This window comes from Aethalodelphis obliquidens, unplaced genomic scaffold (assembly GCF_003676395.1).
Source record: "Aethalodelphis obliquidens isolate GAN/ISIS:26980383/991018 unplaced genomic scaffold, ASM367639v1 scaffold72, whole genome shotgun sequence".
NCBI classification, from domain to species: domain Eukaryota; kingdom Metazoa; phylum Chordata; class Mammalia; order Artiodactyla; family Delphinidae; genus Aethalodelphis; species Aethalodelphis obliquidens.
In genome coordinates this window covers 156371-172488 of record NW_020838016.1, presented here as the reverse complement: position 1 = coordinate 172488, position 16118 = coordinate 156371, and the positions used below count along the sequence as shown (strand labels likewise).

Below are 16118 nucleotides of genomic sequence, written 5' to 3'. Positions count from 1 at the left end.
TAAATCAAAGGGGAGGGGGAAATCTCACAATAACAAAGCAAATTTAAGAATTTTAAAAAAAACCCTAAAGAATGATCTCATAAGTATCACTGGTTTGGGGGAATATGTAACTCAAACGGATTTTTTAGGAGGGGAATGAATTAAAACAAGTTTACATCAAGAAGGCTTATCTACAACTTTTTGGAGACCTATGAACTCGGGGGTGATGAAAATACTAGACTCCAGAGAGTTCCAAGGTTAGGATAAAGGGAGAGAAGATAAAACACATTAATATAAAATTAAACTACTAGAAGACATACAGATGGCCAACAGGTATATGAAAAGATATTCAATGTCACTATCAGGGAGATGCAACTCAAAACTACAAGATACTGCCTCACACCTGTTCAATGGCTATTATCAAAAAAATAAAAGACAGCAAGTTTTGGTGAGGATGTACAGAAACTAGAACCCTTGTACACTGTTGATGGGAATGTAAAATGGTGCGCTATGGAAAACAGTATGGAGTTGCTCAGAAAATTAAAAAATAGATTCGGGAATTGCCTGGCGGTCCAGTGGTTAGGACTCAGCGCTTTCAGTGCCGTGGGCCTGGGTTTGATCCCTGGTCAGGGAGCTAGGATTCCACAAACCGCATGGCACGGCCAAAAAAAAAAAGAATTATCGTATAATCCAGCAATCAAACTTCTGAGTATTTATCCAAAAGAACTGAAATTAGGACCACTAAGAGACAGCATGGCCATATTCACTGCAACATTATTTATAAAAGCCAAGATGTGTAAACAACCTAAATGTCCATCAACAGATGAATGGATAAAGAAAATGTGGTATACACACACAATGAAATATTATTCAGTCTTAAAAAAGGATATCCTGCAATATTCAACACCACCAGTGAAACTTGAGGACATTATGCTAACTGAAATAAGCCAGTCACAGAAAGACAAATACTGCATCATTCCACTGACACAAGTTATCTATAATAGTCCCACTCACAGAAGCAGAAAGGTAGAATGGTGGTTGCCAGGGACCGGGGTGAGGGGGAAATGGGGAGTTGCTAATTAACAGGTATAAAGTTTCAGTTATGCAAGATGAGTGAGTTCTAGAGTCTGCTGTACAGTACTGTGCCTATAGTTAACAATAATGTATTGTACACTTAAAAATCTGTTAAGAGGATAGATCTCATGTTAAGTGTTCTTACCCTCAAAAAATTAAATTTTTTTTTTGGCTGCCTTGGGTCTTTGTTGCTGCGCATGGGCTTCCTCTAGTTGTGGCGAGCAGGAGCTACTCTTCATTCTGGTGCGCAGGCTTCTCTTGTTGTGGAGCACAGGCTCTAGGCACGCGGGCTCAGTAGCTGCAGCGCACGGGCTCTAGGCCATGTGGGCTTCAGCAGTTGAGGCTCGCAGGCTCTACAGCTCAGGCTCAGTAGCTGTGGCGCATGGGCTTGGTTGCTCCGTGGCGTGTGGTATCTTCCTGAACCAGGGATTGAACCCATGTCCCCTGCACTGGCAGGTGGATTCTTAACCACTGTGCCACCAGGGAAGTCCCAAAAAATTAAACTTTAAAAATTTAAGAAGTATACCACTAGCTGGCCTGTCAGAAAAAAAATACTGTATTCCTGATGCAGATGACAATGCTAACAGAAAAATATAATGTAGGATTAAAGGATTCTCTGGACATCAATACAAGTTCCTATGGCCAAAATCAGCACACTTGATAACTACCTCTCATGTTTTAGGAAGCAACAAGTGATATTGCTATTCTGCATCCAATCCTGAATGACAACAATCCAAAAAAGGCTAAGGCTAGTAAAATGGAAGTGCTCTTTATGGAAGAAAATCACTCCTCTACCTGAAAAGCTCACCTTCAGCCATGTTATATTTAGGTAAGGATATACCAGAGAGATAATGAAGGCAGGAAATACTTACCTAAGTAGCCAAGTCAACCCCAGAAATGATGGGATAATTCAAAGCTAATGTTAGTGCCTGCGCAGCCTCAAAATGGAAATTAGGATAATGTTTTTCTATTCTGAATCCTCAGTAAAGATTATCCTAAAATTGGCGAGGGTAGGTGACCCTAACCAAAAAATTATGACATGTCCTGAAATTATGCAACTTTTATTAAGTATTCATCATGTGTTAATGATGACACTGGGCATTTACCACCCATTTATGTATCTCACTCTCCCCATAACAACACTAAGATACAGGAATGATGATCCCCATTTTATTGACAAGAAAACAGAATTAGAGAAATTAAACCACTTCTCTAAGGTCACAACAACTGGTAAGTGATTGGGCCAGGCTTTTGAACTCAACCTGCTTAACTCCACATTCTATGAACTTAAGCTTAACTATAATACCTTCCTTCAAATTTAGAAAATCAAAATAAATTCATTCTGACCATGTAATTACAGACTTATCATTGACAGCACATTCCTAGATTAATTCAGAACTAGTTCCAATTATTATCTTCACCTGGAAATATGATTAGGCAATTGTTGGAAACTTTGAAACTCACAATTTCAAGCAGTGAAACAAATTACAGTACTTAACACAGGGCAAAAGAAATAAAACAAAAAAGATGTTGCCAATGCTGAAATACTCTACTATGTAAAAATAAACATTTTAAATGTTTCCACCTATAGATAAACTTACATATTTTTAAAAAAACGAAGTGTTCAAAACAAATACATGACAACAGAAATCTGCTACCAATATGTGGTTTCAGGATACTTTTTAAGGAGAATTCAACAGAAAAATACTATTCTAACAAACAATGAGCTTTTAAAACAATCAGATTAATGAGATAGGTTGGGACCTACTTCCCAATGGTGCAATATTAACCTCTCCATTTTCAAGTAAATCTATTTTATATGCTCAATAAAACCTCAACCACTTTGCGATAAAGTCATTTCATCTAATGAAGGTAATTGGTGTGGAAACTGCATTAACTCTTTCAGACCATGAGGATATTTCTAGACACACAGATAATTCACTAGTGGATAATGGTAATGCACAGATACCAGAAAAATGCAGAAAAAATAAGACAAAAATATTCTGAGCTTGACTATGTATCATTTAAAGTGACAGTTGGAACAACTTCAAAAGAACCATTGGAAAATGAGTAAAAGCAAGTCTAGAGGTCCCCCAAGTGCCGTGGTCAAGTGATAATTCAATCTGGGAAGACCCACTTGGAATACCTCCCTGTAGCACAGATAACTAGAGTTGCTATCGCACACACTAAACATTAACTAATGATGAGCACAAGAAGCTAGTGTTAATAAGACACAAGCTGAATTAGTTTTAATAAGCTATCACCAAGATAAAAGTGGTGAGTTTTAAAAATATTACTTATGGTCAAAGACAAACTAGTGATAACTGCCATTTACTGGCTGCATGACCTTGAACAAAAGTTTCCTATCTTCTCAGAATCACAGTTTATCTATAAAATAGGGATGACAGTACCTGTCTCAAAAGGCCATGGTGAGGACCAAGTGAGATAACTTGAATAAACGGGTTAGTGTGATGTCTGGATCAGAATAAGCACTCAAAAATATATTTTTGTTAGCAATCATAATAATTACTACTGTACTTTAAATATACTAACCCAGATATGCAATAGTTCTTTGGAGCATTATTATTTCATTTTCAAGATTACCTACAGGCCCCTGTACTTTTTAAGGCATTATGGAGGGAAAGTTCTTATTAAATTACTTGATCCTAAATCTTTTATCTATTAACTTCAGCCCTTGTACTATTCAATGTATATCATCAATATGTGTCACATAGAACTTCTACTTTCAAAAATAGTGTTCTATTGATTTAATCAGTATTCATAGTTTTTAATGTGCTCATTCAAAAATAACTATACCAATATATCATATTTCTTAAACTGGATGGAGTACATCAGGGTATTATCATTATTATTATTTTATTCTTTACAATTTCTTTCCTAAAGTGTTTTTAAAAAGAAAAAATATAAAAGCCAAGATAACCATGATAGATGACATTTAAAAAAAATCATCTTAGGGGCTTCCCTGGTGGCGCAGTGGTTGACAGTCCACCTGCCGATGCAGGGGACACGGGTTCGTGTCCCGGTCCAGGAAGATCCCACGTGCCGTGGAGCGGCTAGGCCCGTGAGCCATGGCCGCTGAGCCTGCGCGTCTGGAGCCTGTGCTCCGCAACGGGAGAGGCCACAACAGTGAGAGGCCCGCGTACCGCAAAAAAAAAAAAAAAAATCATCTTAACTATAAGCTTCTCTTTATTTCAACTTTATTCCTACAAAATATACTATTTTGCAAGTCAATCTTATTTACTACATTTAAAATATCTCCTACTTAGGCATTTAGAATTTCAGCTCTTAGAAATGCTTCTTTACCTGAAACCAACCTAATGTTTTAAAATTTATGTTTGATGCCTATAAGTTACAGCTTATGAAACTGTTGGAAAAAAAGTTTCCATAAAACTCCATAAAAATAATTTAATCCCCATTCAATTATCTCCTCTGTATAGTTCTTAAATAAGCTCTAAAAGTGGTTCTAGAACTGTTGCTTACAGGCAAAAACTCATAAGCAACCATAATTCGCATTAATAGCGATGAAAAATCTGCAGAATTTCTAGCATCAAGCAAAATAGCATAAGTCATTTATAGGCATATTCGATAAAAAACAACAAATTGTCCAGCTTAAAAAGTGTAAAAATTGTTGGATGAGATCTTGGTAGCAGCTGTATCACCAGCATTTGCCATCCTGCCAGTTGCTAAGGTGCTATTCAAATTAGCAAGAATTTATCTGTTCAAACTAATTACCGCTTAAATTTCATCTCCTTCCCTGCAGGACTGTCCCACTTCAAATTCTCAAAGACCTTTTTGATGAGAAAAACTCAAGTTTACATGCCCTTTGTAACTAACTCACATTGAAAGTATCTCTAATTTTTTTTTAGTTTTATTTATTTTTGGCTGCGTTAGGTCTTCATTGCTGTGCAGGGGCTTTTCTCTAGTTGCGGCGAGCAGGGGCTACTCTTCATTGTGGTGTGCAGGCTCCTCACTGCGGTGGCTTCTCTTGTTGCAGTACGCGGGCTCTAGGGCATGCACGCTTCAGTAGTTGTGACTCGCAGCCTCTAGAGCGCAGGCTCAGTAGTTGCGGCACACGGGCTTAGCTGCTCCGCGGCATGTGGGATCTTCCCGGACCAGGGCTCGAACCCATGTCCCCTGCATTGGCAGGCAGATTCTTAACCACTGCACCACCAGGGAAGTCCCTGTAATTCTGCTTCACTTAAACTCTAAAGTTGGCTTTACTTACTCTTATTCTGTATCCTAATATTATACCACCAACAGAGCTTTTCTGCAACTTCTCAGTTTGTTCTTTTGAGAGAACTGTACTAAGGGTTAAAAAGTCAAATTCAAGTTAACTGGCATTTTGGCTAGATTCACCTTTTTCAATGAGCTCCCTTGCTTCATGCTTTCAAACAACACTTAACGTTCTCACATTCTTTAATTTATTACTGGCAGCAAAACTGACAATCCATTTAAGATCATTTATGGATAAAATGAGAACAATCTTTTGGATGGTATGATTTTGACGAAAAATTGCAGGATTTGAGAGTCCAATGAGAGAAGACTACATCAAAATGACACTAAGAACAAAAAGCAGAATGAAGGGACTCAACACCACAAGCACCCAAGCAGATTACGGCCAGGCTATAAGCAAAAGAATTTGCACACATAGCAAAATTAAGTCTACGTGCATGGCTCGTGTTAAGTAAAAACTCAAACAGAGCACTTAGCCAGGGCTGAATGAGTATGCTCAGAAAAATAATACACTAGTGAATGAATGAAGGAATTGGCTTTAATCAAGGCTACTTGCCTTCAAAGCATACATTTTGCATGACCAACTGGAAATGATTTTTACACAAATATGACAACTTCCAGAGAGCAGATATTAACTTTCCAGCTTGACTCTATAAAATGAAAGAATGAACTCTTTCATCATTAACTCTGCTCTCAAATAATGAATTAAAAACATGAGGTTGTCTTGAAATGCATCAAAAAATAAGGTGAATAGAAAGATGGATAGATACGTGATAAATCAAGTATAGCAAGATATTAATGTGTAAATCTTGGAGGTGAATATAGGGGAGCCTAATGTAAATTTCTTTCAACTTGGCTATAGGTGAAAACTTTTAAATTGGGGGAAAACTACATTTGCCTTTATTTTCTGACCAAACTCTCCTACAAAAGAAACACTGCTTTTCTGCTACATTGTAAAACTACACCTGAAAATATGGTAGACATTCACATGATAGAAACTAATTTATGAACTTAATACTTCCTCATACATCTATATCCTACTGAAAATGCAGGAGGAAGGAGAACGATTGCTAAGTCAAAGGCTAATCCTTAGTAATGACGGAAGAGAGAATCCCTTATTACTGGCTTCTTAAAGACCTAGTTTTTTTTTTTTTTTTTTAGTACTGATTACTTTTTTGTTGTTGTTGCGGTATGCGGGCCTCTCACTGTTGTGGCCTCTCCCGCTGCGGAGCACAGGCTCCAGACGCGCAGGCTCAGCGGCCATGGCTCACGGGCCCAGCCGCTCCGCGGCATGTGGGATCTTCCCCGACCGCGGTGCGAACCCGTGTCCCCTGCATCAGCAGGCGGACTCTCAACCACTGCGCCATCAGGGAAGCCCTTAAACACCTAGTTTTATTTGTAACTAGATTCAAAACCTAAGTGAATTATATCACTAGGTTAGTTCAGTTTCAAATAAAAGGTAAAAAATATAAATGGTTAACAGAACATTAATTTTTACCCACATTAAAAAGCTACAACTAGACTGTCTTAGAATGTGCTGTGTATGAAAGAAAACTGATATGAACCTTAACCATCTTTTTAAATTTTCATGTTTTAATATATAACTCAAGTATAGGCAAAAGCATTTCCTTCTAAATAAACAACAAATCAGTAATATGTAATGTGTATGACACCTACCATACAGGGATCTTTAAATAACTATAAAATAGATCACAAAGTAAGGTTTTAGTACACCCTATCTTAGCTTTCTTAACTTGGTGAAGAACCCGATAACTCCAGAAATAAATGTGGTAAGAAAGCCAGTGGTAACACCAAATTTCAGCTGACAATCACATCTCCAAATAATTGCCCAGAAGTTACAATATTGAAACCTCTGAATTGTCTGCCACATTAAAATAAACTTTCAAATACTTCTGCCACCATAGGGAAAAATAATCTAAGATCCCCTCATTCTCTTTAAAAAAATCCATTCCTCTCCAATTAGAAACTGAATATATATTCATGAAATAAAAGGGCAAGAGAAATTCAAAAGCAACCCCTAAATCTGAAGAAACACTTAGTATGATCTCAATGGGGGGAGAAGCAAGCATATATACCACAGCAGTTAATTTTGCTGGCTTTTTCTCTTCAATGTAAATCAGATATTGAAAAAGATACCTATCTCTTCATATTTTAGATTCAATCTGAGGGAATAATTCTTATTTCTCACAAAATAGACGTCTATCTGTTGTAAAAAAGAAATTAATGTTTTTGCCAGGAAAGATGCATGGTTATTACTCTTCCCTTTCCAAAACTTAAAAATGCCTTAAAATATTCACCTGGAGAAAAACAAAAAAACAACTAAGAAATGTGTTCACTTAAGCAATTCTGTGAAATCAGTGGTACTGATCACTTACACATTTTTAGTTTGCACACATTCTTAAAACTTTCTAGACACAATTTCTATTTCATTTTATCTTTGAAGCTAACTTGGCTTATGCAAGAACAAAATGTACTAGTTCAATAAACTGTTCTTCAGCTCACAAACAGGCACTTAATAATCTTGCTCTAATATGCTAAATAGACCCTAATGGTAAAAAATTCCACATTTTAACTTGTTTTTCTTAACAATATAGTAAACGCATAATGGGGGACTAAATTTCCTAAGCATATAACAAATATAACTTGAAGAAAGCTTTACAGTAAGCATCTTAATACCCAAACCCTGTGCTCTTTATACTAGTAAAAGACAAAGAGTTTAAGTGGCTGCAATTTCCCTTTCTTTCACCCAATACAAAATAGCAGCAACAGTAGGCTTCTAGTTTGGCTCTTTCCGAAAAATCGCTATTATTCCTAACTCTGCCATAGTGCTTCACAGTTTACAGAACACTTCCAAATCTACCAGTTACCTTAAAAAAAAAAAAAGGAAAATTCTACTTTTAAAATTAAACCCAGTCCTATTAGTTTGGGGAGAGAAATGGCTTATAGAGAGAAATGGCTTATCTACTCTAAGATTTGATAAACATCCAAAATACATTCTGTACAAGTCTGAGGGAGAGAGAAACCCCACAGCACTAGTAAGAGAATTTAAATTTTAATATAATTAGTACAGAATTTATTACACATTAGAGAAAGTCTAATCATAACCTTATCAATCCTTCCATTATGTTTCACAACTATACTTGGCAAAATCAGAACATTAAAATAATTTAGATTGCTTTAGGGATTTTGTTTTCAATTTGTTCATCAAAAGGTCAAATTCTTATTGATCAACTGCAAAAAAGATATTACCAATGGGCATGTGCTAAATATGTGAACACAGCATAAGCAGTGTGGCCTACTTCTAAGGGCAACTTAAGTTCTGAAACTATAAAAACCCCACTGATTTCAGACTTTATTTTAGAGATCACTCTTCCTCTTAAGTAGTCCATAAAAGTACAAGTAAAACTCAAATATGTAGGCTGCTGAATAAACTTAAGAGCATCTGAAAAGAACTACTAGCAAATTATGCTCAGCTTTATTGACTGAACCATACTTAAATGTAACTTTGCACAGGCAACTGTGTCTTAAGTTTGCAAAAATGATCACAACCATGTTGGCTTAAGTTACTTACTACAAAGATATCCCCTAAATCAGTGATTCTCAAAGGAGTTCCCAGAACTAAGAATCACACCATATGACAAGAGACGTTACTGACTGGCATGTGCTAAGCATGTGTGAACACTGCTGAAGCAGAAAAACATGCTGAAAACACTGATTAAAATTCTGAATTAAAGTAATGGTTGCAGGGGTGGAGGTGGGGGGGGGGGAATGCTGATCCTTGAGACACTATGATTAGAAACACTACTAGGACTTACTGGATGGGGCTAGATACCCCTTAATGTATAAGACAGTCCCATAGATTGAAGAATTGTCCTCAAGTGACTTTCAAATATCCAAGTGGTCATTCACATAGATAAAAGCCTATTTATAGTTAACCCCAGAATTTAGTTTTATGTTAAAATACAAATCACAAAGTATGTTTTGCAGTTTAATATGCACATAATTTTCCAGGAATACATATATCATACAAACTGAGAGATTATACTTTGAATTCTCATGGCTTTTCAGAGTATCCATATTTTGTCTTCATTTTTTATATTTCTTATTTTTTCTTTCAGTACTTTAAAGTTGTCACTCAGCTGTCTTCTTGCTTGCATGGTTTCTCTGCTGTAACTCTTACCTTTGTTCCTCTGTAATGCTTCTCTTTGGCTACCTTCAAGAGTTTCTCTTTGTCCTTTGCTTACATCAGCTTGAATTTGCTATGTCTAGGTGTGTTTTGTGTTGGTTTTTTAAGGGGCAGGTATTTATCCTGCTTGGTGTTCTCTAAGCTTCTTGCACCTGTGGTTTAATGTCTGACATTAATTTGGGGAAATTTTCTATTATTTCCTCAAATATTTCAATATTTCTTCTGCTCTGTTCTCTTCTGGGATTCCAACTATGCATGTATTTATAATAAATGTTTGATATTATCCCCAAGATCTTGTTCTTTTTTTGAACTCTTTTTTGTGTTTCAGTTGGATAATTTCTGACATCTACAAGTTCACTGATTCTTTCCTTGGTTGTGTCAAATCTATTGATGAGCCCAAAGGCATTCTGCAGCTCTTTACTATGTAATGAAACTTCTAACATTTCCTTTTGATTCTTTCTTATAGTTTCTGTCTCTCAGCTGAAATTACCCACCTGATCTTGTACATTGTCCACTTTTTGTTCATACCTTTAACATATTAATTATAGTCATTTTAAATTCCTTACCAGATAGTAGCATCTGCATTAATCAAAGAGTATTTCTGATTATTGCTCTTTCTCTTGGGAATTTTTTTTTGCCTTTTGTATGACTTGTAATTTTTTGTTGAAAGCTGGACATGTATAAGACAGTAGAGATAGAGGTAAATAATTTTTGTGACAGGAAATGGGCACACCTTTTCTTTGCTAGGTCTTTAGTGCTGGGTGTTAGGAGTTGGGCTGGGTTTATGATTTTGCTGTTGCTACGGTTATCCTCAGTGTACCACAGCCTTCGAATATCTAAAGAATAGCTTGTGCCTATGGTGGGGGGTGGTTTACTAAAGCAATGTCTATTTGATTCTTTGCCCTGAGCCTCTTTGCATAATCTTGTTCTTCACCTTGTAGTATTTTGCAGTTGCTTATTATTCACAGCTTCTTAGCTTGATGGCAGTGAGTTGGGGGTACAGTCTCTGTTGTTCTGATTAAGGTTTACTCTTAGACATACACTGTGTCTCTGGATCACAGGGGTGTGATCTTCCTGTTTCCCCAGGCTGCAGTTTGGGGCTCAGTGCCCCTCCCCCAAGAGAAGATTCTTTCCCCCTACTTTTGTCTTCCCCCAGCTCAATGAATGCTCACCAGCAGGGCCTGCTAGCAGAGATGCCCTTCCCTCCACAGATTAAGGCTTTTGTTCCATAGAACAGACAGAGGGGAAGACTCAGAGCACAGTTTTCTTGCCCCTCCAGAAAGTTCTGCTGCTCTTCTCCTCCTTTAGGTCAGCACCACAGCAGACACTCCCCAGAGCTCAACCCAGTCTTTTCTAGGAGTACCCAGTGAGGTTTGTAGGTAAAGAGATTGGAAGAAGGTGCACCCAGGCTTCCTTTTCTTGTCAGCTATTCTAGCTGAACGCTTCTTAACAGTGTCCAGCTGTGTCTACTGACGGTGAATGTCAGTTAATACATACTCTTTCTCTCCTTAAACTTTGGGCCAGTGGTTTGCTCTGTGGCCTCAGCTTTTTAATAGGTTTCAAAAAAAAAAAAAAGTCATGAATTTAAAGTTAGTCCAGTTCTTTTTTGTTCTAACAGTGGAAGCAAAGCTTCTTTTTGTCCCAGGGCCAAAGCCAGAAGGTGGTTATATTATTTATAAACTATTATTTCAGGATAGTAAAGGGGCTGTTACTAATTATTTGAAATAAAAAGTTGGCATTTATTGGGTTTGATAAAGTTGAGATACACTGACTTAAAGGATCTCTTTCAAAACAACTCCCCTTTAACCACTAATAAGTATTACAGTTAACATTTAGGCCTAAAACTACAGTATTAGTAGCAACAAAATTTTTGCTAGTTTATCTGCTTAGCCTTACTTCTATTTTACCAATTTTAAGTATTTCAATCAGAGAAAAAGGGGAAAGGTATGTGTGAAGGAAACCTCAAATTCACCTGTGTAAATAGAACTGGTTGAGGAATGGAGCCAAATTAGTTAAAACATTTTATTTCAACCAGAATTTAACAGCTACTGAGAACCTGACTCCACTACCAACCTTTTTACAAATTCAGTAATATAGCCAGTATTGTTTCGGTCCACCTAAGCAACCAGCTTCCATTTTGTGGATAAAGTTAATTCTTACAAATAAGAATTTATGCTTTCCATAATTCCATAACTTTCCCTCTCATACCATTCATATATTTTAGACTATTTACTACTGCCACTTTAGAAAAACAGGAATATCCATTACCTCCCAGTGGAATACAAATTGTGATATTTTCCATGAACTGCACTACAGCTTTACATTCCTATCTCTTAACCTTCTGACTCCTCTTTTCCTCCCTTAATATGTTCTACTTCCTGTTTTCAAACAAGGAGTATAATGTAATATTTCTAAACAAGGATGGACTTATGTTCCATTGTGATATTAATTGCAAAAGCCAAGTTTGAGACATAGCTGCTTAAACTGTTTCACATTACATTTAAAATGTTAACAAGATCTTACGTTATATCCTAAATTAAGTCAAACAATAAAGCACTTTCTAAAGACTAGTGAAATCAAGTCTTTTGGGGATACCCAATTACTGACAAGTAATTTTCTAAATTTCCTTTTTTTTTTTTTTTTTAAAGGCAAGTTCTGTTTCATATTCCCGTAAACTCACAGAGTACTGGTAACATAACTACAAAACCTGACCACCGTGAGTAATTTCCTTAAACTCTGCTGACAGTACTTTCAAACCTAGAAATCTACCAGATCCATCAAGCAAGAAAGAAAACACAGTAAGACAATCCTCGGGACAGGTCCTGAAGAAATATTCTGAAATTTAACTTTTTACCCAAGACACTATATTCCAAGACGCTCAAAATAACCCTACAGTATAAAGTCCTTCACAGTGAGGCAACAGCATCAGGTAGAGGCCCTGAGAGAAATCAAGGTCGGGTCAAAGGGAAAAGCAGAGAGGGGAACTGAGAAATCATTACTTCAGGAAACCATCGCCACATCTGGGGAAGATTTCTAATTTTCTCCCCTAAGCAAATGATACAGGTAACAATCTCAAGACAAGAGTGGTTAACTTAACATCCTACAGTAAGGAGACAATTTAAGGGAATACACTCTTCTTATGTGCCCTAAGTCAAATCCGCGTTTAACAGCCTCTTCACTAAGCGTCTAAGTCCTATTTCATCCACTCCAAAGGCCGCATTCAGAGGCAAAATCACAGCAGCGAAGGAAAGGCCCCTGTGAATAAGCTACCTTGCAAAAAGGAAAAGCTGTGGACGAAAACTTCATTTTGGATTAGGGAGGAACTAGAGAAGAAACCACGCGGGTGCTCCCCAATTCCTAACAAAACGAAACAAAGCTAAGCAAATAGTCTATGCAGGGCGTGGGAGGAAGGAGGGTCGCCCACCCAAGGAAACAAGAGTTCCCGGCCTCCAGCGGGAAGAGTGCTCAGACTAGGAAGCTGGAAGGGAATCCCGAGGGTGGAGCCCAGAAAGGAATAAGGGCTGTGTGGGGTAAGGATGTGCAGAGTGGAGTGGGGGACCGTGATGGGTAGAAAACCAGAAAACGAGGCAAAATGAGGGGAGGGGCTGAACAAGGCAGGGCCCTGGGCGACTGTCACTCAAAACCGCGGGGGGGGGCGGGCGGGGTCGGAGGGCAGGAACCAGACCAGCAGTCTGGGGGGAGGGTAATCTGCTTAACTGAAGGAAGTTGCGGCCCAGACACCACCCCTCCTTCTCCCTGCTGTTGGTCCCCCAAGTCCCCGCGGCGTGGCGAGGGGGTAAAGCAGAGCTCCAGAGTCCGGTGCCCGTAGTGATTTACCTTCGCGGGAGGCTGGAGAGGCTCCAGCCCGAGCTCCTCCCGCCGCCGGCTCAACGTCCAGAGTGGGATGAGGCGCTCTCCGGCCTCCTTCCCCTCGCCACTTCCCCTTTCCCCCGCGAGGGCCCTTTAGCTCTGCTCCCGCGGGGTCCTGATGCCGCGGCGGCGCTGCCTCCCCGCCCCCTCCGCCCCCTTCGCCCCCTCCGCCTCCTCCCTCTGCCTCTCAGAAGCTCACTCTGGAGGCCGCCATCTTCGCACAGGCTTTGAGCGACCGCGTTCCAATACGCCTGCGTCGCCCCCGCCCAGGCTGTCACAAGACCCGGTCAGCTGATTTCAATTCTTCCGCTTTCTGCTCCGCCCTCTCGCATCCAGCCCTCCGCGTCTTATTCGCCCACTTTCAATGAAATTCCGCGTTCCGCCCGCTACTCTGCTAGCTGCTTCGCCCGCCCTCCTCACTCAATGCAGTTAGACATGCGCAGAATGTCGAGGCCGGCAGTGGGATTTGGAGTCTATGCAGCGCGGGAAGGGAACCCGTCTTTCAGCGTGTGGCTGAGTGCCGCCAGTGGTCGTGACGCGGCACGGGTTTTGCACTCCTAATCCCCTGAGGTCTTGTTTTAAAGCATTTACCTAGTCTTGACTTAAAGTGCCATGGAGTATCCTCGAGGCAGTCTATACCCGGTTTGGTGGATCGCGAGCCGGCAGTTTCACTTGCTGTTGACACTCCCAGAAGACAGCTGAAAAGGGTTTAAATATCGGTTGGTTTGGGAAGTCACGGAGACCAAAGCTTCGGAAATACCGACAGCCTTTTGCTGGTGGGAGTGCCAGAATAGTACTGATAGCTCCCTTTTATTGCTGATCACGTGTCAAGGGGTTTACTTAGTTAATCCTCAACTCTGTGAAGTAGGAATTATCTTTGTGTTGCAGATAAATTGAGGCCCCTCTCCACAGTAGTGGACCCAAGCAATCTCACTCTAGGACCTGTACCTTCGATGCTATCTCCCTGAACGTATATGGAAGCTGGGGGAGGGGAATCAGGTTACAGAAAAGAGGTGATAGTATGTGTTACCTGTGGGTAAGGGTTTAATTAAGTTCAGTCTCCACTCTCAGACCTGAAATCTAAAGACCACAGTTCAAAAATAATTTGAAGTTAATCCAGTTCTTTTTGGTTTTAACAGTGCAAACTTTAAAATTCTGCTGCAAACTTCAAAACATGGGTGGTGTAGGTGGCTGGCATGAATTCATTTTTTTAATGAGGGTTAAAGGTCTCTGGTAGGAGGTTTAATCATCAGTAGAGCAATCCTTAAATAGTATAATATTTTCTTTGGCGGTCCTTGCACTGGTTGGCTCGTTTTTAGAGATGGCAATTGCAGGATGAAGAATGTAGACAATGGCTGTTACAGATTTTGTTTCCTGACTGTTTTGACCCTTTGCCCTACCTTGAGGTAGAAAAAGACTGCATTTATCCTTACAGTAGACTTTCCTGTATTCCATCAGTAAGATAAGGTACATCTAAGGGGTGGCACCAGGAATAGCTGGGTGTGGGAATACTATTTCGGAAACAAACTTGGACCCGCTGGCTCCGGTGCATAATAAAGCCAATGTACTGACACCAGGTTGTGGGGAAGGAAAGTGCAGTGTTTATTGTAGGTGTCAAATAAGGAGTGCAGGCCCCTAATGCTCAAAAGACCTGAACTCCCCTGTGGCTTTCAGGGAAAGGTTTTTAAAGGCAGGGTGAGGGAGAGGATTGTGGAGTGTGTGATCAGCTCAGGGACATTCTTCTGATTGTTTGGTGGTGAGGTAATCAGGAGTCAACATCATCAGCCTTCTGGTTCCAATCCATCTGGGGTCTGCATGCTTGTAGGCAGTGTACAGTTAACCTCTTCCACCTGGTGGGGGTTTCAGTATCTGCAAAACAGCTTAAAGGATATGTCTCAGAATATTATCTATAGCCCTTGAGAACGAACTAAAGGTCCTTGACTTTGTTTAATGGCTAAACTATTATTATTTTGTCTTGGTTGACTGTTTTCCTTTGTTTCTGCAGCTTCTCACTTCTTTGATTAAATTTATTCTTTGAAACTGTGGGAAGGCCTAGGAGGCTAAAGTTTTTTTTTCACAAACAAGAGGCAGGCGGAGGACTTGAAGGGGCAGGTAATCTGTCCCAGGAAGGCCCCATAGGGTCCTGCTTGGTTACAACAGGACCTGAAATACAGTATAAAGGGAGGAGAAGGAAAAAGAAATAGGAGGGCTGAGTTAAGGGGCCTTCTTTTGTTTATCCCAGGGAAACAGAAATTTGTGTTTATGTAGCATTTTATAGTTTACAAAGCCTTCCAGTAATCCCAGAAGTAGATATGGGATGTATTATTTTTATTTTATAGAGGAAACAAACCGAGAGAGTCTAAGAAACTTACCCAGGGTAACCTAACTCCTAAAGGTTGAGCCGAGATTTAGCTACAGGACTTGTAACACCAAGGCCAGTGAACTATTAAACCTCCACACTACCTCTCTGTTCAATATTTGGGAAAAATAAAATCCATACTTGGAGTTAGGAAGAGCCTTAGGCGTCATGAATTTCCCCTCCTCCCCCGCCTTGACCCACCCCTCCTAAATTCCACTAAAGTGGGATATTCCCTGGCTTCCAAGGCATTTTTTTCATTGCAGTTTTAGAAACCACTTTCTTTGTATTCAGCCAGCTTGCCCTCTATTTCACGAGTAGTTTTATTTATTTATTTTTGCCTATTCCTCTTCTGTGACACCCCTTTTAAGTATTTGC

At 39.5% G+C, this 16118-nt stretch overlaps 1 protein-coding gene across 1 annotated transcript in view; it reads right to left on the bottom strand.

Moving 5' to 3' along the window:
• The window catches only part of DNAJC13 (DnaJ heat shock protein family (Hsp40) member C13), a 128123-nt gene extending 114635 nt beyond the window's left edge, over positions 1–13488 (bottom strand). Inside the window, exon 1 of the mRNA XM_027091650.1 lies at positions 13352–13488. The gene's annotated coding sequence lies outside the window, so the exon portion shown is untranslated. The remainder of the gene's footprint in view (positions 1–13351) is intronic.
• Positions 13489–16118: the final 2630 nt, after the last annotated feature.